Source organism: Serinus canaria, chromosome 23 (assembly GCF_022539315.1).
Source record: "Serinus canaria isolate serCan28SL12 chromosome 23, serCan2020, whole genome shotgun sequence".
Lineage (NCBI taxonomy): Eukaryota > Metazoa > Chordata > Aves > Passeriformes > Fringillidae > Serinus > Serinus canaria.
The window spans coordinates 1072670-1099501 of NC_066336.1; the positions used below are offsets into that span (position 1 = coordinate 1072670).

Consider the following 26832-nt stretch of genomic DNA (forward strand, 5'->3'; position numbering starts at 1 on the left):
CGGGGCCGCAGGAAAACGCTCCCCGCCGGCAGCCACCGCACCCGAGCGGCTCAAGGTCAAGCTGCTGCCAGCTCCATCCCTCCGGAGCCGAGCCGGAGGGGCAGAGAGCCCTCGGCGAGCGCCCAAATCCCTTCTCCCCGCGCTGGCGGTGCTCGCAGCCGCGGGGACCCGGTGGTCCCGGGGGGCTCGGGGCGGCCGCGGGCGGGCAGCGATGCTGAGCTGCCGCTGACATTTCCGCCCGCCGGTGCCCAGCCAATTGGCGGGGCTGGAGCAGCCACACATGAAATATGATGATTTTCAGGAGGAGGAGGAGGAGGAGGAGGAGGGGGAGAGGGCGGGAGAGCCGCCGGCTCGCATGCCGGGGGCTGCGCACAGCCCGGCCCGAGGCGAGCGCGGCCGGAGGAGCCGCAGCACCCCGGGGATGGCCCCGAGCACTGACCAGGAGGATGCCACCGCCAGCCAGGTGGGCCGGGCACGGTGGCACCACGGCCGGGGGACGCTGCCCTGGGGCCTGGGGACGCGCAGCTTTGGGGGGATCTGTCCTGTGCCCCCCCAGAGCTGATGGCTCGGCGCTGTCCCCGGCGAGCTGAGCCGCGCACGGGGCCACCGGCGCTGCTTAGCGGAGGGCTGAACTTTTTTGGGGGGAGTTCGGTCGGGTTTGGTAAAAACCCGGAACGCCAGCCCTGGAAGGACGCGGTGCTGCTGTGCCAGAGCTGCTCGGTTCAAACTTCGCAGCCTGGTCCTCAGTTTGATGGGAAGCACTTGACAGAGCCGCTCTGTGCCTGGCGTTAACCCTCTCCCAGCTCCGGCCGGGCTGGAAGCTGTTAATCCCGAAAAATTCACTCGCAACCAATTTAACCCCACTAAGGAGCCACGGCAGAACTCCGGGAATGGCATCCAGCAGCTGCTCCTTTTTATAATGACTTTGCATTTATCCCGGAGCCGGCTGGCGAGTTGGCACTTTATTATTATTATTATTATTTCCCCGAAGGGGAGGGGGTCCGATTAAAAATAATAATCATACAATAATATTCCCGAGGCAGCCCTGGGAGGGCAAACCACACCTCCCCGTGCTCCGGCTGTGCCACCGCTGTCGCTTTATTAATTTCCCTGCGCCGTGAGTGACAGTCCTCCAGAAGTGATAATTGGTGCGCTGTGTCTTTAAAAGGTTAAAACCCTTTTCAAAAAGGCCTCGACTCATAGTGGGAAAAGACAAGAGAGGCTTTGGCTGGCTTCGGATCCAGAAAACAGCTGCTGATTAGAGTCTGCGTCTTCGGGCTGAATTTATTACATATTTTTCAGCAGCAGGGATTCTAGGAGGAAGCTTCCGTTTGGGTTTCTTGATCGTGGTTTATTTTTATTCAGAGGAATAACAGAGGAAGGATTTGTTCCGGCTGGAGCATGCTCACAACCTGCAAGACCTCCCATTATTAAACTGCCTACTTTGGGCTTTAATATCCATGTGGTATTTTTTTGATTTTTATTAGCGTTATTATTATTTGCCAGCGTGCATCTATTTTTTTTAATTTTTTAATAATTTATTCGGAGAGGAAGCTGATCTCGCAATGAGCTTTCTCCTTCCTTACTTGAAACAGGTGCTAATGAAAGAATGCAAATAGCACCGGCTGAGCCGAACATTTCATAAAGAAGGGAACAACCACCGACCCCACCGCTCCGGGATCTGCCCGCTGGCCCCCGGCAAAGGTAGGCACGGGGGCTTTTGTCGCTATTTTTTTGCTGTTGTTCTCTGCGTGGATCTTTGGGATTTTTTCTCGCCCTTCCTTCCTTCCTTCCCTCCCTCCCTGGCTGGCTGCGGGTGCCCAGCCGGCCGGCCAGATTCCATATTTCTCCCCAAAGGTGCCAGCTTGGTGTCCCCAGCCCGCGTCCCCGCGTCCCCAGCGGGGGTGGCCGCGGCCACCTCGGCGCTGGGCGAGCGCCCCGAGCCCGCGGCGAGCCCGGCGCTGTCACCGAGCCCAGCCCGGAGCCGCGGCCCCGCCACGCTCGCAGCTACTTTGCCGCTTAATTAGCCCTGGCTGTCGCATGAATTTATCGTCGCTTGACAGCAACTTCATTTTCTCCCACCGTGCGGGGAGGAGGAGGAGGAGGAGGAGGAGGAGGAGGCGATGAATTGGCGCTGGCTGGTGGGAGGCAGCGCTGGGGGCGGTGGGAGGCGATCGCGGGGTGTGACAGGGACGTGCCAGCCGGCCAGGGGCGTGCGGAGGGACACGGGCTCGGGGACGTGTTGCTCGGGGACCGCCGCGTCCTCCCGGAGCCGGAGCCCGGGGCCTGCGCCGCTTCCATCCCTTCCCTCTCCTGCGGCTGCTGCCCGATGCTCCAGCGCGGAGAGAAATACCCAAATTAAACAATTCAAATAAGATTCCAAGGCTCGTTTCAGCAGGAGGTCTCTGCCGGTGGCTGGATCCCTGCACAAAGCGCTGCCGCTGGGGTTTTTTCCTCCTCCTGCTCGGTTTTATTTGGCTGTGGCGTTCGGGGATCAGCCCGCGAGGTTTGTCCTTTGGGAGAGCCCGAGTTTTTCCCGGTGTCGGAGGCAGGTGGAGGCATCCGCAGCCCCTTGCGGTACCTGCCCGCGGCTCTGGCCGGGTTTTGTGCCGTGTTCCCAAGCCCGGGCTTGCAGCAGGGACTGCAGTGGCCTCTCCAAGGGCCAAACCCAGCTCTCCTTGGGATGATCCAGCTCCTCTGGCTGTGGGAGCCTCCGAGGGCAGGGGTTAGCCCTTTGTCTGGAAGTTTGTGTTTCTATTTCGGCGTGTTTAAGCGTTACAGATTTCTGTTCTGGATGTTTGCAGGGGTTTTGCCTGAGCATTCAGGAAAGGATCTGCAAGAAAAGTTTCCCCCGATGAGTTCTGCGAGCTGAGGGTGGGCGGCACGTGAAACAAAATATTTATTTTATATAAACAGCCCCTTAGAGCTTCCTCCAGAGAGAACTTGGGAATGTCTGACCTGACAGAGGAAAAGTACCCAAAACTCAATGTGCAGCCTGGTCTGTCCATCCCTCCCCCACTCCAAAAGCAGATGATTTTTAATTAAGAATTTGATATGGGGTGTGTGTGCGGGAAAATAGGATTAAAATGTGCTCTGGAGGCAGCAGGATGGGAATCTTCCTCTGCTCCCGGTTTGGGCTGGGTGAGGGCCAGCAGCACCTCGTGTCCCCTGCCCTGCTGCTCTAGGAGACAAATCCAGGTGCTGATGGCTGCTGGAAAGCCCCAGCCTCGGGCTTTGGGATGTGAGAACATGGATTTTTCCCAAAACCTCCTGTTCCATGTGCCGAGGCAGCTGCTGCTCCTGCAGGATTCACTTCTCGCCGTGCCCGCAGCGGAGTTTGCCCAATGCTACTTTTTAAAAATTTTTCTTTTGGAGGTTGCAAATCCTCCGAGCTGTACCAGAACATGGGGGGGGGGGGGGGGTCTGGCGTTATTCCCTCCCCCTCTGGCTCAGCTGGAGCGCTGGGATCTGTCCCGGCAGTGCCGTGTGCTGCTCCTCCCCGAGGAGGGGAAAGCCCGAGTGAGCGGTGCCTGAGGGGGGAGGATGGAGGGTGTTCTCCCTATGGAAGGTGGTTTTTCCCTATGGACATGTCTTCCTTACGGAAGGTGGTGTTTCACCCATGGAAGTTGGTATTTTGCTTATGGACGTTGGTGTTTCCCCTATGGAATTTGGTATTTCTCCTATGGAAGGTGCTGTTTTCCCTATGGACATTGATATTTCCCCTACGGACACTGATATTTCCCCTATGGATGTTGGTGTTTCCCCTATGGAATTTGGTGTTTCCCCTTTGGAAAGTGGTGTTTTCCCTACAGAAGTTTGTATTTTCCCTATGGAATTTGGTATTTTCCCCCTATGGACTTTGGTATTTCCCCTATGGAAGTTGGCATTTTCCCTATGGACATTGGTATTTCCCCTATGGAATTTGGTGTTTTCCCTATGGAATTTGGTATTTCCCCTATGGAAGTTGGTGTTTTCCCTATGGAATTTGATATTTCCCCCCTATGGACGTTGGCATTTTCCCTATGGAAAGTGGTGCTTTCCCTATGGAATTTGGTATTTCCCTATGGAAGGTGGCATTTCCCCTATGGAATTTGATATTTCCTATGGAAGCTGGTATTTCCCCTATGGAAGGTGGTGTTTCCCCTACAGAAGTTTGTATTTTCCCAATGGAATTTGGTATTTCCCCCATGGAAGCTGGCATTTCCCCTATGGAAAGTGGTGCTTTCCCTGTGGAATTTGGTATTTCCCCCCTATGGACGTTGGCATTTACCCTATGGACTTTGGTATTTTCCTTATGGAAGATGGTGTTTTCCCTATGGAATTTGGTATTTTCCCTGTGGAAGGTGGTGTTTTCCCTATGGACATTGGTATTTCCTCTATGGACGTTGGTGTATCCCCTATGGAAGTTGGTGTATCCCCTACGGAATTTGGTGTATCCCATATGGAAGTTGGTGTATCCCCTATGGAATTTGGTGTATCCCATATGGAAGTTGGTGTATCCCATATGGAAGTTGGTGTATCCCATATGGAAGTTGGAGTTTCCCATACGGAAGTTGGTGTATTCCCTATGGAATTTGGTGTTTCCCCTATGGAATTTGGTGTATCCCCTATGGAAGTTGGTGTATCCCATATGGAAGTTGGAGTTTCCCATACGGAAGTTGGTGTATTCCCTATGGAATTTGGTGTTTCCCCTATGGAAGTTGGTGTATCCCATACGGAAGTTGGTGTATCCCATATGGAAGTTGGAGTTTCCCATACGGAAGTTGGTGTATTCCCTATGGAAGTTGGTGTATCCCCTATGGAAGTTGGTGTATCCCATGTGGAAGTTGGTGTTTCCCCTATGGAATTTGGTGTATCCCATATGGAATTTGGTGTATCCCCTTTGGAGGTTGGTTTTTCCCATATGGAAGTTGGTGTTTCCCCATTAAACATCTCCCGTGCTGAGTTTGGGTTTCTCTGCTGCCTCTGGGGCCGTGAACATTTTCCTGCACAACCCAAACCCTGGTCCAGGCACTGGGGCAGGACACGGCCGGGTTTGTCCCGGAGCTCTCAGCACAGGTGGTGGCACCTGAGCCCTGCCAGGAGCCGCTCTGTGACCTCTGTGACACCTGGGGACCAGTGGCAATTTGTGGCCCTGTGTCCCCGTGACATTTATAATTCCACCCCAGTGAGAAAGAGAAATAAAACTGGTTTTGTCCCAGGCACTGCAGCCCAGCTCATCCGGCCCTGGAAAGGATTCTGGTCGTTATTTTCCTGGAAAGAGTCGTAAAACTCCTGTAGCACCCCCAGCACACCGAGCCCGGGCCTCCAAAGGTCCATCCAGCATCCTGGCTGCTCCTGGGAATGGCAGTTCCCTGGGAATGGGGAGATTTCCTGGGAATTCAGAGAGCAGCTGATGGGCCAGAGGGTTTTATGGAGCCCTGGAGGAGCAGGGTCAGAGCGCTGAACGGGCTCCTCTTCCTCCCCCTCCTCTTCCTCCCCCTCCTCCTCCTCCTCAGGTGCACTCTAGTCCTGGATTTCCCCCTGGATAGAATTCCCAGGATTTGCTCTGCGCTCAGGATGCGGAGCTGGGGAGGGACGAGCAGGAGAAGAGGAGCTCCCCGCTGACCTGAGCCCCGCATTCCGATGGGGCCGGCAGCGGGATCCGTCCGTCTGTCCGCGCTGCTGGGAGCGCAAACCGCTCCGGGTCACTTTGGGGTTAAAAACCTCCTTTTGGGCCACCTCTGCTGCTGGCTCAGTCCATGCCGATGGAAAACGTGGGATAGCACGGGAATAGTGTGGGATAGCATGGGAATAATGTGGGATAGCACAGGAATAACGGGGGATAGCACGGGAATAGTGTGGGATAGCACGGGAATAATGTGGAATAGCATGGGAATAACGGGGGATAGCACGGGAATAGTGTGGGATAACATGGGAATAATGTGGGATAGTACGGGAATAACGGGGGATAGCACGGGAATAACGGGGGATAGCACGGGAATAATGTGGGATAGCACGGGAATAATGTGGGATAGCACAGGAATAGTGTGGGATAGCATGGGAATAACATGGGATAGCACGGGAATAATGTGGGATAGCACGGGAATAACGTGGGATAGCATGGGAATAACATGGGATAATATGGAAATCATGTTGGACAACACGGGAATCAGGTGGGGCAGCACAGGAATAATGTGGGTTAAAATGGGAATGTTGTGGGATAGCCTGGGAATAATGTGGGATAGCATGGAAATAATGTGGGGTAATATGGAAATAACGTGGGATAGCTTAGGAATAGAATGGAATAGCATGGGAATAATGTGAGATAGCAGGGGAATAATGTGGGGTAACATGGGAATAATTGGGATAGCTCAGGAATAATGTTGGATAGGATGGGAATAACATGGGATAGCAAGGGAACAATGTGGGATAGCACGGAAATGGTGAGCCCAGTTCCCCTTTTATTTCCCTGTTCAAAGATGCGTGGGGATACCTGAGGAGGATTTTCCAAAATGACTTTAAGGGCCGGTGCTTGGCACCCACCCTGAGCCAAGTTTGGACCCAAATTTACCCCTATTCCTGACCCAAATCTTACCCCTATTCCTGACCCAAATTTACCCCTATTCCTGACCAAACTTACCCCTATTCCTGACCCAAATCTTACCCCTTTTCCTGACCCAAATCTTACCCCTATTCCTGACCCAAACTTACCCCTATTCCTGACCCAAATTTACCCCTATTCCTGACCCAAATTTACCTATATTTACCCCTATTCCTGACCCAAATTTACCTATATTTACCCCTATTCCTGACCCATATTTTGGAACTATTATTACCCATACTCTTGATCCATATTTTCCCATATTCTTGACCCATATTTTGGACCCATTTTTCCCATATTTTTTATCCATATTTACCCATTTTTACCCCTATTCCTGAGCCATTTTTACCCCTTCTCCTGACCCATTTTTACCCATTTTTACCCCTATTCCTGACCCATATTTACCCATTTTTACCCCTATTCCTGACCCAAATTTACTCATTTTTACCCATATTCCTGACCCATATTTACCCATTTTTCCCCTATTCCCGACCCATATTTACCTATATTTACCCCTATTCCTGACCCATATTTTGGACCCATTTTCCCCATATTTTTTATCCATATTTACCCATTTTTACCCCTATTCCTGAGCCATTTTTACCACTATTCCTGACCCATATTTACCCATTTTTACCCATATTCCCGACCCATATTTACCTATATTTACCCCTATTCCTGACCCATGTTTGTCCATATTCCTGACCCATATTTTGGCCCCATTTTCCCCATATTTTTTATCCATATTCACCCATTTTTACCCCTATTCCTGACCCATATTTACCCCTATTCCTGACCCATATTTACCCATTTTTACCCCTATTCCTGACCCATTTTCACCCCTACTCCTGACCCATTTTTACCCCTTCTCCTGACCCATATTTACCCATTTTTACCCCTATTCCTGACCCATATTTACCCCTATTCCTGACCCATAATTTACCCATTTTTCCCCTATTCCTGACCCATATTTACCCATTTTTACCCCTATTTCTGACCCATTTTTCCCCTACTCCTGACCCATATTTACCCATTTTTACCCCTATTCCTGACCCATATTTACCCATTTTTACCCCAGTTCTGACCCATATTTGCCCATTCTCACCACATTCCTGCCCTTCCTGCAGCAGGGCTCTCATGATCCACATCCCTCCCTTCAGTCCTTTAAAAAGCTCTGAAACTTTTTCATGCCAAGAATGGCAAGGCTGCAGCTCCCTCAGTCAGGGATTTTCTCTTGCTGCTTTAGGGGGGGGACCAGCTTGGCCTTTTTTGTTCCTTTTTAACCTTTCTGCATCTTTACTTTTCCTCCTGTGTGGGAACGGGGGAGGAGGGAGGAGGGGGAGCCTCTGGCCGAGCTCGCAGTGGGAGTCCCTGGCAGATTGAAAATACAAATAATAAGTTCTGACTCTAAGCCCCAACTGCAGACAGCAGCCCTGGCTGGGCTTTTGGGGTTGTTTTTTTGATTTTAGATCATTATTTGCTGGGCAGGCTCTGGAAAATGCTGTAGGGGAAGCACATTTTGCTGTGGAGCCAAAGGGGTTCGGGGCTGTTTCAGGGGGGATGTCACACCTGGAATGGAATAATGGGATCATTTAACCAGGCTGGGGCACTCTGGGCTCAGGGGGGATCTGGAATCCCCAGGGAACCCTGGGAATTGCAGCTGGGATGGTCCCCAGGAGCTGCTCCCAGCCTGGACGTGCTCTGTGTCCCACAAGGACCTGACCCCACTCCCTGCAGCTGGGACAGGAGGATCCCACAGGAGGATCCCGTGGGATTCCAGCGGAATTCCCAGTCCTGGAGCAGCCCAGATTTCAGTGCTGCACAATCTGTCCCTCCCTGGCTTCTCTGGGGGACCTTGGGAAGGAGCTGGGACAATAAAATCCAGGGGAGGAGCTGCCCATGGATGGCTGGACCAGGAGGATCCCACAGGAGGATCCCACAGGAGGATCCCACACAAGAATCCCACAGGATGATCCCATGGGATTTTCCAGCCCTTCCTGGGCCCAGATTTCAGTGCTGCACAATCATCTCTCCCTGGGAAGGAGCTGAGACAAGAAAATCCAGGGGAGGAGACTCTGGATCATCTCCTGCCTCCCTGGGGGAAGGCTCCAGGGCTGCTGCTGCCTCAGGGGTGGGATTTGGGGATCTGGGGGCTGCAGGAACCCCACATAGGCAGTGAGCAAATCCTGATGTAAGCAGGGATGCTCTGGGATCAGCGAGCCCAGGACTGAGCTCTGAGTAAGGGAGGGATGAGCAAAGCTCCTGGTGATGTCAGGGGTGAGCTCAGGGGCCTTGGAAAAGCACCTTGGATCCAAACACAATTCCTCTGCTGCTTTCTTGGCTGCCTGGAGAGCTAAAGCAGATTTTATAATCCCTTGGGTGCTCCTGCATGGGTTTGTTCCTGCTGGATGGATGGGAAAATCCATGGGATTTACAGGTTGGAGGAGACCTTCAGGACTGTCACTCCAACCCAAACCAAAGGTCCAGGAGGTTTGAAACAAGCAAAATTGGATTTTAGGTGGAATTTTCTGTGCAGAAGAGCAGGTTCTTGGGAAGGGCTCAGCTGCACCATCCTCATCCCTGTAAGCCCCAAACATCCCCCCAAAACATTCCAGCATTTCCAGTCCTCCCCAGCCAATTCCCCTTTGTGTTTTAATCCAGAAAAATAAATTTATCCTGGTCTCTCTGTCCTTTCCCTGCCTCGGTGCTGCTGTTCACAGTCCCTGCATTTGCAGGGATATTCATTTCACCCCAGTTTTGGTAGCTTGGGCTCATATTTTGGATTTTTTTTATTTTGTTTCCTGTACTTCTGGCATCAGAGGGAATTTCATGGGAGAGTGCAAATTGTTGAGACAAACAACTTGTTTTGTTTTGAAGGGTTCCAAAGCAGTTTGGTCGGGTTTTTCCTGAAAAAGTAAACCAAAAAAACCACCAAAACCCTCCTTGCTGCAGGGAATTTGGGGTGAGGAAGGAATTCTCCTGTTCCCAAACCCACATGGTGATATTTGATTGATTATAACTTGGGCTAATTAATGGGAGAGGAATTCTGGGCAGGGAATACCAAAAATCTGGTGGCTGGAAGGGGAAGGAAGGGAAATCTTTATGGGTTAGAGGAGGGGCATGGAGGGGTCAGGAGAGCCAGAACTGCAGATTTTAACCAAAAAAATCAGGTAATTATAAAGATATTGCTGTTCTAGCCAAAGAAATTGGGATTTTTGAGGTTCCTGTTGCTCCTGTTGCTATTTCTGCCCATATTTATTCATTTTTTTTTCCCCAATCCATTTGGATTTTGCCACTGGAAAAGCAACTCAGGGCCTTGAGCTATCTCAGGAGCCCACCCCCAGCTCCAAAGTGCAATTTAGAATAAAAACCCATCAAAATCTTCATTATGCACCAACTCTCCCGGCTGAAAAAACCCAAAAACCACCTGGGCAGCGGGGAGCAAAGGTGGAGGAGGGGGGAGAGGATGCGAATATCCCAGAAAGTTGGGAAGTGCAGCATTCCAGAGTGGGAATGAGAGCTGGAGGGTGAATGTGCAATCACAACCTCCCTTTGTCTGCGGGCTGGCGAAGCTGCAATCTGGTGGCAATAAATAGATATTTAAGATAAGCTCCGGCTGTAATTAAAGACTTGTGCCACACGGCCAGATGCGCTGCCTTTATCTTTGTGTAAATGAGAGCGGAGCGGGGCTGGGCTGCGCTGAGAGCCCGGAAAAAAAAAGGGGAAAAAAGGGGAAAAAAGGTTCTTTGTGCCGGTTTGCATCCGATTGCTGCAGGGTGGGAGGGAGGGAGGGATGGGACCGGCCCCAGCCCAGGGAAAATGGGAATTTCAGCGCCCCAAGGGCTGAAATGAGTTGGGAAAAGGTGAACCCTCAGCCAGGAGCGTTTCTCTGATTTTTCAGTGTTTTGAGATGGAAATCCAGGGAGGGAGGGATGGGACCATTCCCTCCCCAGGGAAACTGGGAATTTCAGTGCTCCAAGGGCTGAAGGGGATGAAATGAGTTGGGAAAAGGTGAATCCTGAAACAGGAGCGTTTCTCTGATTTTTCAGTGTTTTGAGATGGGAATTCAGGGAGGGAGGGATGGAAATTCTGGGAGGGAGAGACAGAATTTTAGGGAGGAATGGGACTGTCCCTTCTCAGAGAAACTGGGAATTGTGGTGCTGCTAAAAGGGATTGAAAGTCTTGGGAAAAGGTGAACCCTCAGCCAAGAGCGTTTCCCTGATTTCCCAGAGCTTCAGGATGGAATTCCAGCTCCCCAGGGCTCTGACTCTGCCCCAGCTTTGTCCTCATCCCACAGGAGGGGTGGGATCAAAGCTCTGGGCTGAGCCCAAGTTCTGGAGCAGGTTTAGCCCCAGCAGCTCCCTGGGAGGGAATTTTGGGATCACTGAGGCTGGAAAAGCCCCCCAGGACCATCAATCCCCACCTTGCCACAGCCCAGAGCAGCCTCCAGGTGTTCCTTGGGCACCTGCAGGGCTGGGGACTCCAAACCTCCCTTCCAGTGTCACTCTGACATTCCAGGGGCAGATCCCCCTTGTCTGTGTGCCCCAGGGCTGCAGCAGGACCCAGGGCACAGAAATCCTGGGAAAACGCGCCCTGGGGTCCTGGGGGATGTTTGGAACGGCCAGGAAAGCCCCCAAAAAAAATCAAAATTCTCTTGGATCTGTGAACTGAGGAGCTCAGAAGGGTGGGAGGTTGGAAGCAGCAGGGGGTTGGTGCAAGGGATTTGTACTCCAGGGAATTCCTGCTGGACTCTGGGATGGGATTTGTACCCCTGGGAATTCCTGCTGGACTCTGGGATGGGATTTGTACCCCTGGGAATTCCTGCTGGACTCTGGGATGGGATTTGTACCCCTGGGAATTCCTGTTGGACTCTGGGATGGGATTGGTACCCCTGGGAATTCCTGCTGGACTCTGGGATGGGATTTGTACTCCTGGGAATTCCTGCTGGACTCTGGGATGGGATTTGTACCCCTGGGAATTCCTGCTGGACTCTGGGATGGGATTTGTACTCCTGGGAATTCCTGCTGGACTCTGGGATGGGATTTGTACTCCAGGGAATTCCTGCTGGACTCTGGGATGGGATTTGTACCCCTGGGAATTCCTGCTGGACTCTGGGATGGGATTTGTACCCCTGGGAATTCCTGCTGGACTCTGGGATGGGATTGGTACCCCTGGGAATTCCTGCTGGACTCTGGGATGGGATTTGTACTCCAGGGAATTCCTGCTGGACTCTGGGATGGGATTTGTACTCCAGGGAATTCCTGCTGGACTCTGGGATGGGATTTGTACTCCAGGGAATTCCTGCTGGACTCTGGGATGGGATTTGTACTCCAGGGAATTCCTGCTGGACTCTGGGATGGGATTTGTACTCCAGGGAATTCCTGCTGGACTCTGGGATGGGATTTGTACCCCTGGGAATTCCTGCTGGACTCTGGGATGGGATTTGTACCCCTGGGAATTCCTGCTGGACTCTGGGATGGGATTTGTACTCCAGGGAATTCCTGCTGGACTCTGGGATGGGATTTGTACTCCAGGGAATTCCTGCTGGACTCTGGGATGGGATTTGTACTCCAGGGAATTCCTGCTGGACTCTGGGATGGGATTTGTACTCCAGGGAATTCCTGCTGGACTCTGGGATGGGATTTGTACTCCAGGGAATTCCTGCTGGACTCTGGGATGGGATTTGTACCCCTGGGAATTCCTGCTGGACTCTGGGATGGGATTTGTACTCCAGGGAATTCCTGCTGGACTCTGGGATGGGATTTGTACCCCTGGGAATTCCTGCTGGACTCTGGGATGGGATTTGTACTCCTGGGAATTCCTGTTGGACTCTGGGATGGGATTTATTTGGAATTTCTTGGCTTTATGTACTGGAATTTCGCCTTCTTTTTGTTAAAATGGTGGAATTGTTGAGTTTTTGAGCAATTTTTTATGGGATTCCTTTCTTTTTTCCAATGAGCTCTTGGAGTTTTCCCTCTGTTCTGCCACTCCTCTCCCACTTAGGCCAGCCCAAATCCTGCCTAAGCTCAGTATTTGTGCCTTGATCCTGACTAACTCTGACTTTAAGTCAAATATTTGATTCCTGGGTGTTTTTCCCCCATTCCAAACCCCAGGAAATGGCAGAGCCAAGCTGCCACCCACCAGCCCCACTCTGCTTTTTGGGAAAAGGGTTTTTCCCAGGATAAACCCTTCTAAAACCCTTTTAAGCTGCATAAGCAGCTTAAACCCAGCTAAAGCCTGAGATCATTTTAAACAGCTTGGGCCAATGGAGAGACTTGGATTATCCTAAATACCTTAAACAGATCCGCAGCTTTGGGGGGAATTTGGCCAGATTTGGTTGATTATTTGATTTGGGTGATTTTGGTGTCACCACTGGGTGACTCTGCCCAGTCACTCCTGGCTGGGAGACGGAAATTCAGGGAATTTGGGGATTTCTTGGGACATTTTGTTTGGCAGTTTGACTGCAAACACGGCAGGAAAATCTGAATTTGTGACCCTAACCCTGCCCTGGTGCTCAGCTCAGGAACATCTGTCCTGCCTGGACCTTTGGGATATTTGGGAGAAATCTGCAGCTGATTTGCAGGAAAAGTTGGATTTTGTTCCACCAGGTGAGGATTTTCAGCACCTGGGCTGCCCTGTGCAGTCTGGGCTCTCCTAAATCACTTTTGGAGCTCTGAAAATCCCACCTTCAACGTGGTGCCTCAATTAAACCTCGTTAAAAATGGGAATAAATTGGGGAAGGGGTCCAGACTGAGGGGAATTCTGCCTGCTCAGAACTCCACATCCTCCCCATGTCCCTCTGGGATCTGATCCTGACATTTTTTGGGGATGAAAAATCAGGATTGATTCAGGCTCAGAGATTTGAAGAGTTTGGTTTATTCCCGAATTAAATCAGAGGAATTTCACTCCCCTGGAGAGCCGAGTTGTTCCCATAGAGGCAATTTCTGGGAGCTGATGGAGCAGCAGCCCCTGGAATATTTTCTCCAGGAGATAAAACCCACCAAAGCTGAAAGGAAAAAACCAGCAGGGAAAATTTCCACTTGGAATTCCTCAGCTGGGAAAAGGAGCTCAGGCACTTCCCTGCTGCTGGAATGTGGGATGGGATTGGTACCCCTGGGAATTCCTGCTGGACCTGGGATAGGAATTGGACTCTGGGATGGGAATTGGACTCTGGGATGGGATTGGGACTCTGGGATGGGATTTGGACTCTGGGATGGGAATTGGACTCTGGGATGGGATTTGGACTCTGGGATGGGATTGGGACTCTGGGACAGGAATTGGACTCTGGGATGGGATTGGAACTCTGGGATAGGAATTGGACTCTGGGATGGGATTTGGACTCTGGGATGGGATTGGGACTCCAGGATGGGATTGGGACTCTGGGACAGGAATTGGACTCTGGGATGGGATTGGAACTCTGGGATGGGAATTGGACTCTGGGATGGGATTTGGACTCTGGGATGGGAATTGGACTCTGGGATGGGATTTGGACTCTGGGATGGGATTGGGACTCCAGGATGGGATTGGGACTCTGGGACAGGAATTGGACTCTGGGATGGGATTTGGACTCTGGGATGGGATTGGGACTCTGGGATGGGATTTGGACTCTGGGATGGGATTTATCCCCAAGGGAATTCCTGCTGGACTCTGGGATGGGATTTGTATCATGAAGAATTCCTGTTGGACCCTAGAATGGGAATTGGACTCTGGGATGGGATTGGTATCCCTGGGAACTCCTGCTGGACTCTGGGATGGAATTTTTCTTCTGGGAATTCCTGCTGGACCCTGGGATAGGATTTGTACCATGGAGAATTCCATTTAGACTCTGGGATGGGATTTGTACTCCTGGGAATTCCTGCTGGACTCTGGGATGGGATTTGTACCCCTGGGAATTCCTGCTGGACCCTGGGATAGGATTTGTACCCCTGGGAATTCCTGCTGGACTCTGGGATGGGATTTGTACCCCTGGGAATTCCTGCTGGACTCTGGGATGGGATTTGTACTCCTGGGAATTCCTGCTGGACTCTGGAATGGGATTTGTACCCCTGGGAATTCCTGTTGGACTCTGGGATGGGATTTGTACCCTGGGAATTCCTGCTTGACTCTGGGATGGGATTTGTACCCCTGGGAATTCCTGCTGGACTCTGGGATGGGATTTGTACCCCTGGGAATTCCTGCTGGACTCTGGGATGGGATTTGTACCCCTGGGAATTCCTGCTGGACTCTGGGATGGGATTTGTACCCCTGGGAATTCCTGCTGGACTCTGGGATGGGATTTGTACCATGGAGAATTCCATTTAGACTCTGGGATGGGATTTCTCTCCTGGGAATTCCTGCTCCTCCCTCACCCAAACTGCAGCTCCTGAGACACAGAACCCACCTGGGCTGGGATTCTCCTCCAGTCCCACTCCTGGTTTTGGTGCTGTGGGATTTGTGTTTATTGGGAGCACCCTGGGAAAGGGAATCGATGCTGGAGCAGGAGGGGTTTGAGGTGGTGCCTAAAATCCAGAACTGAGCTGAAGGTCTCTGCTCTGCTCCTGCACTGGGACCGACCCAGGTGAACAGGAGGGGAAAACCATGGAAATACAAAAAGGTTTGGGAATGAAGAAGCTTTAAAGCTCATCCCATTCCACCCCTGCCTTGGGACCCCTCCCACTGTGCCAGGGACCCCTCCCACTGTGCCAGGGACCCCTCCCACTGTGCCAGGGACCCCTCCCCCTGTGCCAGGGACCCCTCCCACTGTGCCAGGTGCTCCCAGCCCCAATGTCCAGCCTGGCCTTGGGCACTGCCAGGGATCCAGGGGCAGCCCCAGCTGCTCTGGCAATTCCAGCCCAGCCCCTCCCCACCCTGCCAGGGAACAATTCCCAATTCCCAAGATCCCATCCAGCCCTGCCCTCTGGCACTGGCAGCCATTCCCTGGCTCCTGTCCCTCCATCCTTGTCCCCAGTCCCTCTGCAGCTCTCCTGGAGCCCCTTCAGGCCCTGCAGGGGCTCTCAGCTCTCCCTGGAGCCTTCTCCTCTCCAGGGCAGCACCCCCAGCTCTCCCAGCCTGGCTCCAGAGGGGCTCCAGCCCTGCAGCAGCTCCGGGGGCTCCTCTGGGCTCTCTCCAGCAGCTCCAGGTGCTGCTGAGGTTGGAATTCTGAGCTCTGCAGGTGGGGAATCACCTGAGTGGGACAGAGGGACAGAATCCCCCTTTCCCTGCTGCTCACAATGCTGGGATGGATGGACACCCATGGATGGATGGGAAAATGTCGCAGCTGTTGTGGGAAGGGCGGACCTGGAGCAGAGCTGGGATCTCCATCCATTGGCAACAGCTCCTTCCCATCTCGCCTGTGTCCCCATGGGACAGACAGATATGGATCTCCATTATCCCAAGGAAACTGAATTTCAGGATTTTAACCATTTGAAGTTGCAAGGGAGGTTGGAACATGGAGGGGAAATTTCCAGTTTCATTTTCAGATTCCCAGCCTGGCTCACTCACTGGGGTTATTCACAGTGCAGCCCTTAATGAGTTCTGGGCTCCTGCACTTTCATCCCCTGATAAATGAATTTGTTACTCAGAACAGCGGAGGTGAGAGCGCTCCTTGGAGGGAATTGCTTTCCTTCAGCCTGCCAAGCTCTGAATTCTCTCAGGTCAGGCTGATTTTCATCCCCTTCCTGGATGATTCCCTGCTCCCAGTGCTGGCATCCCCCAGTTTGCACCTCCCTGGGGCCGAGCTGCAGAGCTGAGCCTGGGGATCCTCTTGGATTTGTGTTGCTCCCTGATGAGGGCAGGAATGATGGATCTGACTCCATCTTCTCAGAGGGCTGATTTATTATTTTATGATACTGTATTACATTAAAGAATGCTAAACTAAACTACACTAAAGGATACAGAAAGGACACAGACAGAAGGATAAAAGATAACAATGAAACCTCCTGACTCTCTCCAGAGTCTGACCCAGCCTGGCCCTGACTGGCCAGAGAGTGAAAACAGCTCCCAGCAGAATGCAATGGAACAATCACCTGTGGGTGAACAATCCCCAAACACATTCCACATCAGCACAGCACAGGAGAAGCAAATGAGATCAGAATTGTTTCCTTTTCTCTGAGGCCTCTCAGCTTCCCAGGAGAAAAATCCTGGGTGAGGGGATTTTTCCAGAAAATGTCAATGCCACATCATCCCAGTGAGTCCCTTCCAGCTGGGAATGTCCTGGGATCTGCTCCGTGTCAGGAGCTGCCCGTGGTGGGTGGGGTGCTCCAGCCCCATGGGGAAGGAGCTTTTCAGCTCCCTAAAATCAGTCAGGGTTTAGGGTGGGCTGGGATGGGTTGGAAAACCCACAGGGATCTGGTAGCCAAGGGTTTGGTGTGGATTTGGGAGGGGATTAATGAGGGATTGATCTCAGCTCGGAGTAAAACTCCAGAGCCTCCTTCCCCTGGGTGCTCAGCAGCTCCAGGGCTCCTTCAGACTCCCTGGAAAGCTGGGGAGGATCTTTGGGATGTGGGGCTGACCCTGCACAGGGAGCAGGGAGTGGGAAGGAAGAACATCCCCAGGATCACTGATGCCTTGGGAAGGCAGACCCAGAACAGAGACCAGACAGAGCTAAAGAATAAAGCAGGGATTGATTCCAAGGATCTCCTCCATGGACCCACCTTGGGCAGCACCAGAGCCCAGCCAGGGCTGCCCCCAAGATGACCCAAAATGGCCCCAAAATGCCCGGCCGGGCACGGGGTCTGTCCCTGGGATCAGCTCTGCTCCATTCCCACCTTGCAGTTCATTGTCCCAGCCCAGCTTTAGCCCAGGCAGTCCCAGCCTTGTTTTTCTCTCTCCAGCCCACGGGGTTTGTGCTCCTGGGCTGAGATTTGGATCATTTGTCCTTGGTGCCCAGCTGGAGCAGGAATTGTTTTGTCTTCCTGCTCACCATCCCATAATGTGAACCCAGATCCAGCACCAAATCTGCACAGAAATAGAAAATTTCAAACCTGAGGAATCCTCACCCCAAACTCCTTCTCTTCTCCTCCGTGTCCAAACCTGTGGAGCTGCCCCAGGACACACCTGGGCCATCCCAGGGAGCTGCTGGAGGAGCTGGGAACACCAATCCCAGCAGGATCCATCCCTCCCTCCTCCTCCTCCTCCTCCTCCTCCTCCTCCTGCTCTGCTCCAGAGTTTTCCTGGAAAAGCGCTGATGCTGCAGCAGAGCTCCCAGGAAAGTTCCTCCCATCAAATAAAACTGGAACAAGGAGCCAGAACACATAAAAAAAAAAGGGAAAAAAAAGAAAATAACAGCAGAATGAAAGGAAACAGGAAAGGGTCACAAGGATTGGGAGGAAGGATGGGAAAGGGGAACAGCAATAAAATCCCGTGGGATTGGTCAGGACATTTCCTAGAGAACAGTAAAAGTAAAAATTAGCTCAGTTCCCTGGAAACCTCCAGTTCTGAGTAAAAGGGTTTTTTTCCATACTCATAAATATGCTTTTAACGGGGATTTTTATTAAAAGTGCTCCTTTTAAAACTTTTAAATTGTGGATTTTTATTTAAAAATGTTCCTTTTAAAACTTTTATTTTCTGGGTGTTTTTCTGGTGAGCTCCCAGTGCTTTTCCATCCCTGCTGGGACATCCTCCCGTGTCCTGTGACACCAAACATTGCTGTTATTCCTGAAAATTCTGCAGCATTCCCGGTCCCACACCCAGCTCCCGGCCTCTCCTTTGGGGACAGCGTTTGCTAGGGGAGAATAGCAGTTAAAAAAATAAATAGTTAAAAAAAAAAAAGCTTTTTCTTTAGATTATTGAATGTCTCCAAGTGTTTTTCTGCATCAAATCCCATTTTTTTTCTCATTTTTCTCATGAGGTGATGACCCACCTGAGCAGAATGATGTGTGTATATATTTATTTATTTATACAAAGAATTAAAAAGACATTTTTTTTATCCACAAAGTAGAATTCACGAAGAAAGGAAAGCACCAAAATTTAGAATTTTCTGCTGGAACATCCAAAAAAGTTTTTAGAGATATTGGTTATTAAGAGGGAATAACAGGGAAATTCCTGTGGGGTGGTGAAGAAGTGGTTGTGGCTGAAAGGTGTGCTCACACCGGGTGGGGATTTATATTTATATTTATATTTATATTATATTATATTATATTATATTTAATTTATATTTATATTTATATTTATATTTATATTATATTATATTTATATTATATTTATATTTATATTTATATTATATTTATATTTATATCTATATTTATATCTATATCTATATCTATATTTATAGCTATATCTATATCTATATTTATCTATATTTTTATATTTTATAGTCATATTCATATTAATATTAATATCTATATATCTATATCTATATTATTTCTATTTATGGGTATAGGTATATTTAGGTTTATAGTTATTTGTATTATATTGTTATAATTTATTGGTTATTTTTATAATTTCTTAATGATTTTATGATATATATTTTTATTATAATATAATATATATAGTTATATATATCATATTTTATTATAGATAATGTATATTATATACACATTATATATATTATTATATATTTTTATATATATATTTATATTATTTATATTTATAGGTATAGGTATATTTTATGTTTCTATTTTTGTATTAATTTTATTATAATTTATTGGTTATTTTTCTAATTCCTAATGATTTTTATCATTTAAATATATTTTTTTTTAAGTGTAATTTCTTTATTCTATCTGGATATCCTTATCCTATGTGCATATCCTTATCCACACCCTATCTGGGTATCCTTATTCTATTTGGATATCCATACACTATCAGGATATCCATTGCCTATCTGGATATCCTTATCCAATCTGGATATCCTTATCAAATTTGGATATCTTTGTCCTATCTGGATATCCTTATCCCATGGGGATATCCTTATCCATACCCTATCTGGATATCTTTATCCTATCTAGATATCTGTATTCTATCTGGATATCTGTATCCTAATCCCATCTGAATGTCCTAATCTTATCTGGATATCCTTATCCATGCCCTATTTAGATATCCTTATCCTATCAGGATATCCATACACTAGCTGAATACCCTTATCCTATCTGAATACCCTTATCCTATCTGGATGTCATTATCCTATCTGGATATCCTAACCCTATGTGGATATCCTTATCCATACCCTATCTGGATATCCATACCCTGTCTGGAAATCCATATCCTATCTGGATATCCTTATCCTGTCTGGAAATCCATACCCTCTCTGGATATCCTTATCCTGTCTGGATATCCTTATCCTGTCTGGAAATCCATACCCTCTCTGGATATCCTTATCCTGTCTGGAAATCCATACCCTCTCTGGATATCCTTATCCTGTCTGGATATCCTTATCCTGTCTGGAAATCCATACTCTCTCTGGAAATCCGTATCCATATCCTATCTGAATGCCCTCATCCTATCTGGATATCCTTATCCTATCATGGGGTATCCTACCTCTGGATATCCTATATCCTATCTGGATATCCTTATCCTATCTGGATAACCATACCTATCTGATATCCATACCCTATCAGTGCATCCATACCCTATCTGGATATCCATACCCTATCAGAGTATCCATACCCTATCTGTGTATCCTTATCCTATCAGGGTATCCATACCCTATCTGTGTATCCGTATCCTATCTGGATATCCCCTATGGATACCTTATCAGTGCATCCATACCCTATCTGTGTATCCTTATCCTATCTGGATATCCATACCCTATCAGGGTATCCATACCCTATCAGGGTATCCATATCCTATCTGTGTATCCTTATCCTATCTGGATATCCATACCCTATCAGGTTATCCATACCCTGTCTGGGTATCCATACCCTATCAGAGTATCCATATCCTATCTGGATATCCTTATCCTATCTGGATATCCATACACTATCTGAATATCCATACCCTATCTGTGTATCCATACCCTATCTGGATATCCTTATCCTATCTGTGTATCCTGTCTGGGTATCCTTATCCTATCTGGATATCCATACCCTATCAGTGCATCCATATCCTATCTGTGTATCCTTATCCTATCTGGATATCCATATCCTATCTGTGTATCCATATCCTATCTGTGTATCCTTATCCTATCAGGGTATCCATACCCTATCTGTGTATCCTTATCCTATCTGGATATCCATACCCTATCAGTGCATCCATACCCTATCTGGATATCCATACCCTATCTGTGTATCCATACCCTATCTGGATATCCATACCCTATCACAGTATCCATACCCTATCTGTGTATCCTTATCCTATCTGGATATCCATATCCTATCTGTGTATCCATACCCTATCTGGATATCCATACCCTATCACAGTATCCATACCCTATCTGTGTATCCTTATCCTATCTGGATATCCATACCCTATCACAGTATCCATACCCTATCAGGGTATCCTATCAGGGTATCCTAATGCTTCCCCAGCTCTGCACATCTGGGGCTGTGAAGCTCCAGGAAATCCCTCCCTGGTGTTTTTCCAGCTGCAGCCACCAGCCAGGACCCTGAGCAGGGGCACATTTCCATTTCAGAGCCTGCTGGAATGTTGGTTGCTGAGGGAAAAGGACCTCCCCAATTCCAGGATTTGATGTTCAGCTTATCAGGACTCGCCTGATGATCAGAACCTTAAAAAAAAAAATTAAAAATTCAATTCCCTTCCCCCAGGGCAAAGGTGAACAAACCCCTGACTAAAATGGGTTAAAACATGATTTTAGAAGTTGTGTCATTTCCAGCAGAGCCGTAAATGGCTCCTCACAGGTGTTACAAAAGCCTGGGAGCCCCTCCTGGGTGGAGCTTGGGTTTGGATGCAGCTGGAGGGAGGCAGGAGTGTCACCGAGGGGACATCGCTGCCCCGTGACCGGCTGTGACATCAGAGCAGCAGCCCGGGCTCTGGGCCAGCTCCCACGAGCTTCAGGGCTGCCAGGCATCCGTGTAAGCTGAGATTCCCTGGATTCCAGCTCGGATGGGAAGCACGGGGGATGCTGCCCTTCCTGAATTCCAGTGCGAGAATCCCTCTGTCGCCTGCCCCTCCCACCGCTGCATTTCACAGAATCTTCATCACCTCCTGAAATCTGCGTTTGGCCATCCAGCTGCCAGGACAAAACTTGAATTTGTCACTTTTATCATCTCTCCAGAGGGTTTTTTAAGCCCTCCTGCAGAGCCAGCCAAAGGCCTGCCCTGCTCAGGTGAAAAGTCTCGGTGACATCCCTCAGGGTATTAATTAATGGTGTAATTAACAATGAAATAAGCCTGGCTCATCCCCAGTGCTCAGGGACACAGCTGAGCATTCCTTCTCCAGCAGATTTCTCAGAAACCCCTGGAAGTGTTCGGTGCTGGCACATGGAGGAATTCCCAGGGAGGGGAGCAGAGAGAGGCTCATGGGGAATTAGGGATGAGCAAAATCTGGGAGAGGAGCCCCAAAAACTCAACCCAGCTGTGGGCTGAGCCTCTCTTTGTTGATCTTGAGGAGTTTGAGGGATTCCCCGAGGAGATAATCAGCCAGGACACCGGGAAGGGAGGCTGGGGATGGCAGGAGAAGCCTTGGGAATGAGGGGAAGGTGTGGCATTGACATTTTCTGAAAGAATCCCTTCACCCAGGATTTTTCTCCTGGGAAGCTGAGAGGCCTCAGAGAAAAGGAAAACAATTCTGATCTCATTTGCTTCTCCTGTGCTGTGCTGATGTGGAATGTGTTTGGGGATTGTTCACCCCCAGGTGATTGTTCCAGTGCATTCTGCTGGGAGCTGTTTTCACTCTCTGGCCAGTCAGGGCCAGGCTGGGTCAGACTCTGGAGAGAGTCACGAGGTTTCATTATTTATCATCATTTATTATTCATCATTATTTATTTAATTTCATCTTTTTAGCCTTCTGTCTGTATCCTTTGTATTCTTTAGTATTCTTTAACGAATATAATATAGTATAGTATTATAAAGTAATAAATCAGCCTGCTGAGAACATGGAGTCAGATTCATTGGGGCACCCTTGTTTACAGTAGGGAGGGAGGCTGGGAATGGGAGGAGAAGCCCTGGGAATGAGGGGAAGGGAGGCTGGGATGGGAGGAGAAGCCCTGGGAATCTCAGGGAAGGGAGGCTGGGATGGGAGGAGAAGCCTTGGGAATCTCAGGGAAGAGAGGCTGGGATGGGAGGAGAAGCCCTGGAATGAGGAGAAGGGAGGCTGGGATGGGAGAGAAGCCCTGGGAATCTCAGGGAAGAGAGGCTGGGATGGGAGGAGAAGCCCTGGGGAATCTCGGGGAAGAGAGGCTGGGATGGGAGGAGAAGCCTTGGGAATCTCAGGGAAGGGAGGCTGGGATGGGAGGAGAAGCCCTGGGAATGAGGGGAAGAGAGGCTGGGATGGGAGGAGAAGCCCTGGGGAATCTCAGGGAAGGGAGGCTGGGATGGGAGGAGAAGCCCTGGGAATGAGGGGAAGAGAGGCTGGGATGGGAGGAGAAGCCCTGGGAATCTCAGGGAAGAGAGGCTGGGATGGGAGGAGAAGCCCTGGGAATGAGGGGAAGAGAGGCTGGGATGGGAGGAGAAGCCCTGGGGAATCTCGGCTGCTGTTGGACAAAATTCAGGATTCCTGGGTCAGGGAGATGAATTCTAATGAGGATAAGTGTGACGAGCAGCGATTACAGAGAGGAGAGCAGAGCAATTTCCTCACCCAGAGGAGATTAAGGTCCCATCACCTCGGCCTAATGAGGGCCAGCCCCGGCTTGGAGCTCCCAGGGAATGGATAATGACAGAGCTGGATCTGGGATTTGCCAAATCCACCGTGGAACTCCTCAGAGTGACAGGAAACACAAACAATGATTGATGGGAGTGTGTTTGGAGAAGGAGGCTGCTTTTCCATGGGGATGTCTTTAATCAGGATCTCAACTCTGGAGTTTTCTCAGTTTGTTCCTGAATTTCAGCTGAATTTCAGCTGAGAGCTGGGTGGGCTTTGCCTCCTCAGCCCTGCAAGGACCGAGCTGTACCTGTCAGAAATCATCAAACACAGACCCACAGCTGCTACCCAATGATGTGTGGCCATTTCTTTATTTTATGTTTGGAATCTCCTCGTTGGGAATTCCCTCCCGGGTGGGTGGAATGGGGGCTGCTGCTCTGGTCAGTTCTTTGCTCAGCCCCAAACTTTGCCAAGCCCAGGAGAGGTGCAAACCTTCCCTGTGCCAGCCACGGAGGCCCTGGGGCAGTGGGAGAAGGGAATGTGCAGAGTCAATAATTAAATGTGGGATTTGCTGCTGGTTTTCCTTGTTTGCCTCAGGAATAACGCTGAGATCCCTTCCAGCCTCTGCTCTGAGCTCTGACATCCAGGAGCTTCTGGATGGGCCACAAATCCTTGTGGCTCCTGCTGCAAACCTTGGAAATGTTCCTGTTCCATCCTGGAGTCTTGGCAGGGATTGTCCCCTCTGTGCCCTCCTTGCCACTGCTGCAGGAATGGTGGAATCATGGAATAATAGAATAATTTGGGTTGGAAGGACCCGAAATCCCATCCAGTGCCACCCCAGGGACGCCTCCCACTGTGCCAGCCCCATCCAGCCTGGCCTTGGGCACTGCCAAGGATCCAGGGGCAGCCCCAGCTGCTCTGGCAATTCCAGCCCAGCCCCTCCCCACCCTGCCAGGGAATGGAATGGGATTTTCCATTCCCAACATCCCATTATTCCTTCTCAGTATCCCAACAGAATTCCTCCTCTTTAATGGAAAACCACCCCCCTTGTCCCTCTCTGCCCACGGAGAAAGTGTCTCTGCCTCTTTTTAATCTGCTCCCTTTAAGTCCTGCTTAAGTCAAAGGCTTAGCTCAGCTCCTTCACTTTTTCACCAGCTGCATTTTTAAAAAATAATTTTAAATTAAAAATAAATTTAAATAGTGCAATAATTGTTTGGGGGTTTTTTTGGATAAACGAGAGAAGACAGAGCACTTGGAGAATTTGGGAATGCTGGACCACGAGCTGGATGTGGGAGCCTGTCCCTTCTTCCCTCCCAGCCTGAAGAATCCCTCCTCTGTTCGATATCAGGGTTTAGGGATGCCAAACACAAACAATTCCTGATTTTCTGCAGCTCCGGGCCAGCCTCAATTCCTCCCCCGTTATCAGGGCAGAGATCAAAGGCCTCATTTAAAGAACAAATGCAGTAAATGCCTGGAACTGATGCTCTGACTCTTTTTTGGGAGGGGGGATTGCCACAACAAGCTCGAGCTAATCCCGGGTTTGGCACCGGGAGCTGCAGGTGAGGTTACCTGAGGAGTGAGGAATTGCAGGACCCAGCCTGTTTCTGTCAGGAATTCCTGCTCAGATCAGGGAATATCCTCAGGATTCTGTGCTGACTCAGGGCTCTTTTCATCTTCCTCGCTGTGATTTATTTTGATTTTGTTTTAGGACTGATTTATTTTTTCCTGCTGCGGGTTTATTTTTAGCATCTGGTGAAAAGTTGAACACCTTGAAAAGGAAAAGCTGGGGGAGAAGCTGATTCCTCTGGTTTTATAAAGGCATTTCTGTCACTCTGGACAACTTTGCTCCATGAAAATTGTGCCTGAAGCGTCACTTTGTCCTTTTAGTGCAGCCTGGAACTGCAGGCAGAGCATGAGGAACCCTCTGTGAACTTTCTCCCATCAAATCTGTCCTGGTGTGAACAGCCAGGTGTCTGCTGAGGAGGGCAGGAGCCTCCCCTGAAATGGAAAATGCAAACCCCCTCCCCCTGAGTTATTGTAAATTTTGAAACTAAGGGGCTCTCAGGCAAAGATATGGGAATGGGAATAACAGTTCTGTACTGGGAAATGAAAAATCCAAATGCAAGAGTGCAACCAAGCCCTGGCAGAGTGAGAGCAGGCCCTGGCACGCTGTGGCTCAGGGTGGGGGCACAGTCCCATGCCAGGGGGGCTCAGCCCTCCTGCAGTGCCAGCTGTGGCTCTGCTGGAGCAGGGATCCTGCACAAGGGGGGAGTTTTCCTCTGCAGCTCCAGGGCTGCTGGAGATGGGCCTGCTCTCCCTCTGGGAATGCAGGGCAGCAGAAAGCTGCTCCTCTGGGAATGCAGGGGGCAAAGGCTGCTGGGCTGTTCCAGGGCAGATTGGATCCAGGCAGGAATGCTTGGCTCCTCCCCTGGGCGCAGCATCTCCCCATGGGATGCTGGAATTGGATCAGCCCTGCAGGGACACTCAGTGGCCATGGACAGCAGAGATCTCCTGGAGGGAGGGTTGGCTGTGGCAGAGAGAAAGAAACCTGCCCCAGGGACAGCAGAGAGCTGCCCAGCTCTGACAGATTGCACACAGAACACACCCCCAGCCTCAGACACCACCCAACAGCAAAACTTATTTTCCCCCTGGTTTAAGAGTTGCAGTTTTAGCTCAGATTAACCAATCCACCCCAGATAAGAGATGAGCACAGCCAGGGTGGGTTCAGAGGTGCAGCAGCCATGAATAAAATGGAAATTCTTTGCTGTTGTAATACCCTGAAATGCTGTGCCCTGTCTCTAAATTACAGGTTGATTAATTTAGAGCTGTTAATGAAATCGTGCAGGGTTAAGGCTGCCCTGAGGAGAGAAATGACCACACAGAAATGGTTTTTTGGATCCTGTGAGTAATTTCATGACATTTTTTTGCTGTTAAAAACTTCAGTGATGCTGCAACCCTGATGTTTTAATTCGCTTGGAACAATTTGACTCAAATATGGTGGGGGCGGTTGTTAGGGTGTCTCTACAAGGACTTTTTTTATCTTTTTCAATGGTTTCTGAATTTAAGATTGATATTCTTTGCCTGTGTTCTTCACCCTGCAGGGTGCAGGAACAGAAACTTCTCCTTCATCATCTGCAGCAGGGCCAGGATGGGACTGGATGATCCTTGTGGGTCCCTCCAAAATCAGTTTATTCTCTGATTTTCCAAGAGTTTAAGTTACCTGGATTGAGTTTTTCTGTGCCAGCTGCTGGGAGAACTTTTACATGTCTTTATGGACAAAAAGAAAATGTGATGATTTTCAGTATTTCCACATTTTTTTCCTTCAGGAATAAAACCCAAAAACCTGGACATGGCTGACACCCTCAGCCTTTAGGGTCTGCCAGGCTGTGACTTCTCACTTTTCCTTTTCCAGACGGATTTGGAGGCTGGAAGGGAAAAACTTTTTCCTTTTTGCACCTTCCCCTGCAGCAGATGGGGAAAAGGTGAAAAGCCACGAGCTCTGCTGAGGTTGCCCTCCCGAGAGCAGCCATTTGGCTGCTGCTTATCCCAAATTCTCCAGCAGGAAAAACTCACAAATC

General features: G+C 49.8%; 1 protein-coding gene across 4 annotated transcripts in view; it reads left to right on the forward strand.

The window, feature by feature from the left end:
* The first annotated feature begins 364 nt into the window (after nucleotides 1–364).
* HIVEP3 (HIVEP zinc finger 3) overlaps nucleotides 365–26832 on the forward strand; it is a 228806-nt gene continuing 202338 nt past the window's right edge. For 3 of the 4 annotated variants that reach the window (XM_050983156.1, XM_050983159.1, XM_050983160.1), the window contains exons 1-2: nucleotides 365–463; nucleotides 1596–1704. The gene's annotated coding sequence lies outside the window, so the exon portion shown is untranslated. Of the gene's footprint in view, nucleotides 464–1205; nucleotides 1705–26832 lie in introns of those variants that run through there. The other variant, XM_050983157.1, reaches the window with a different exon arrangement.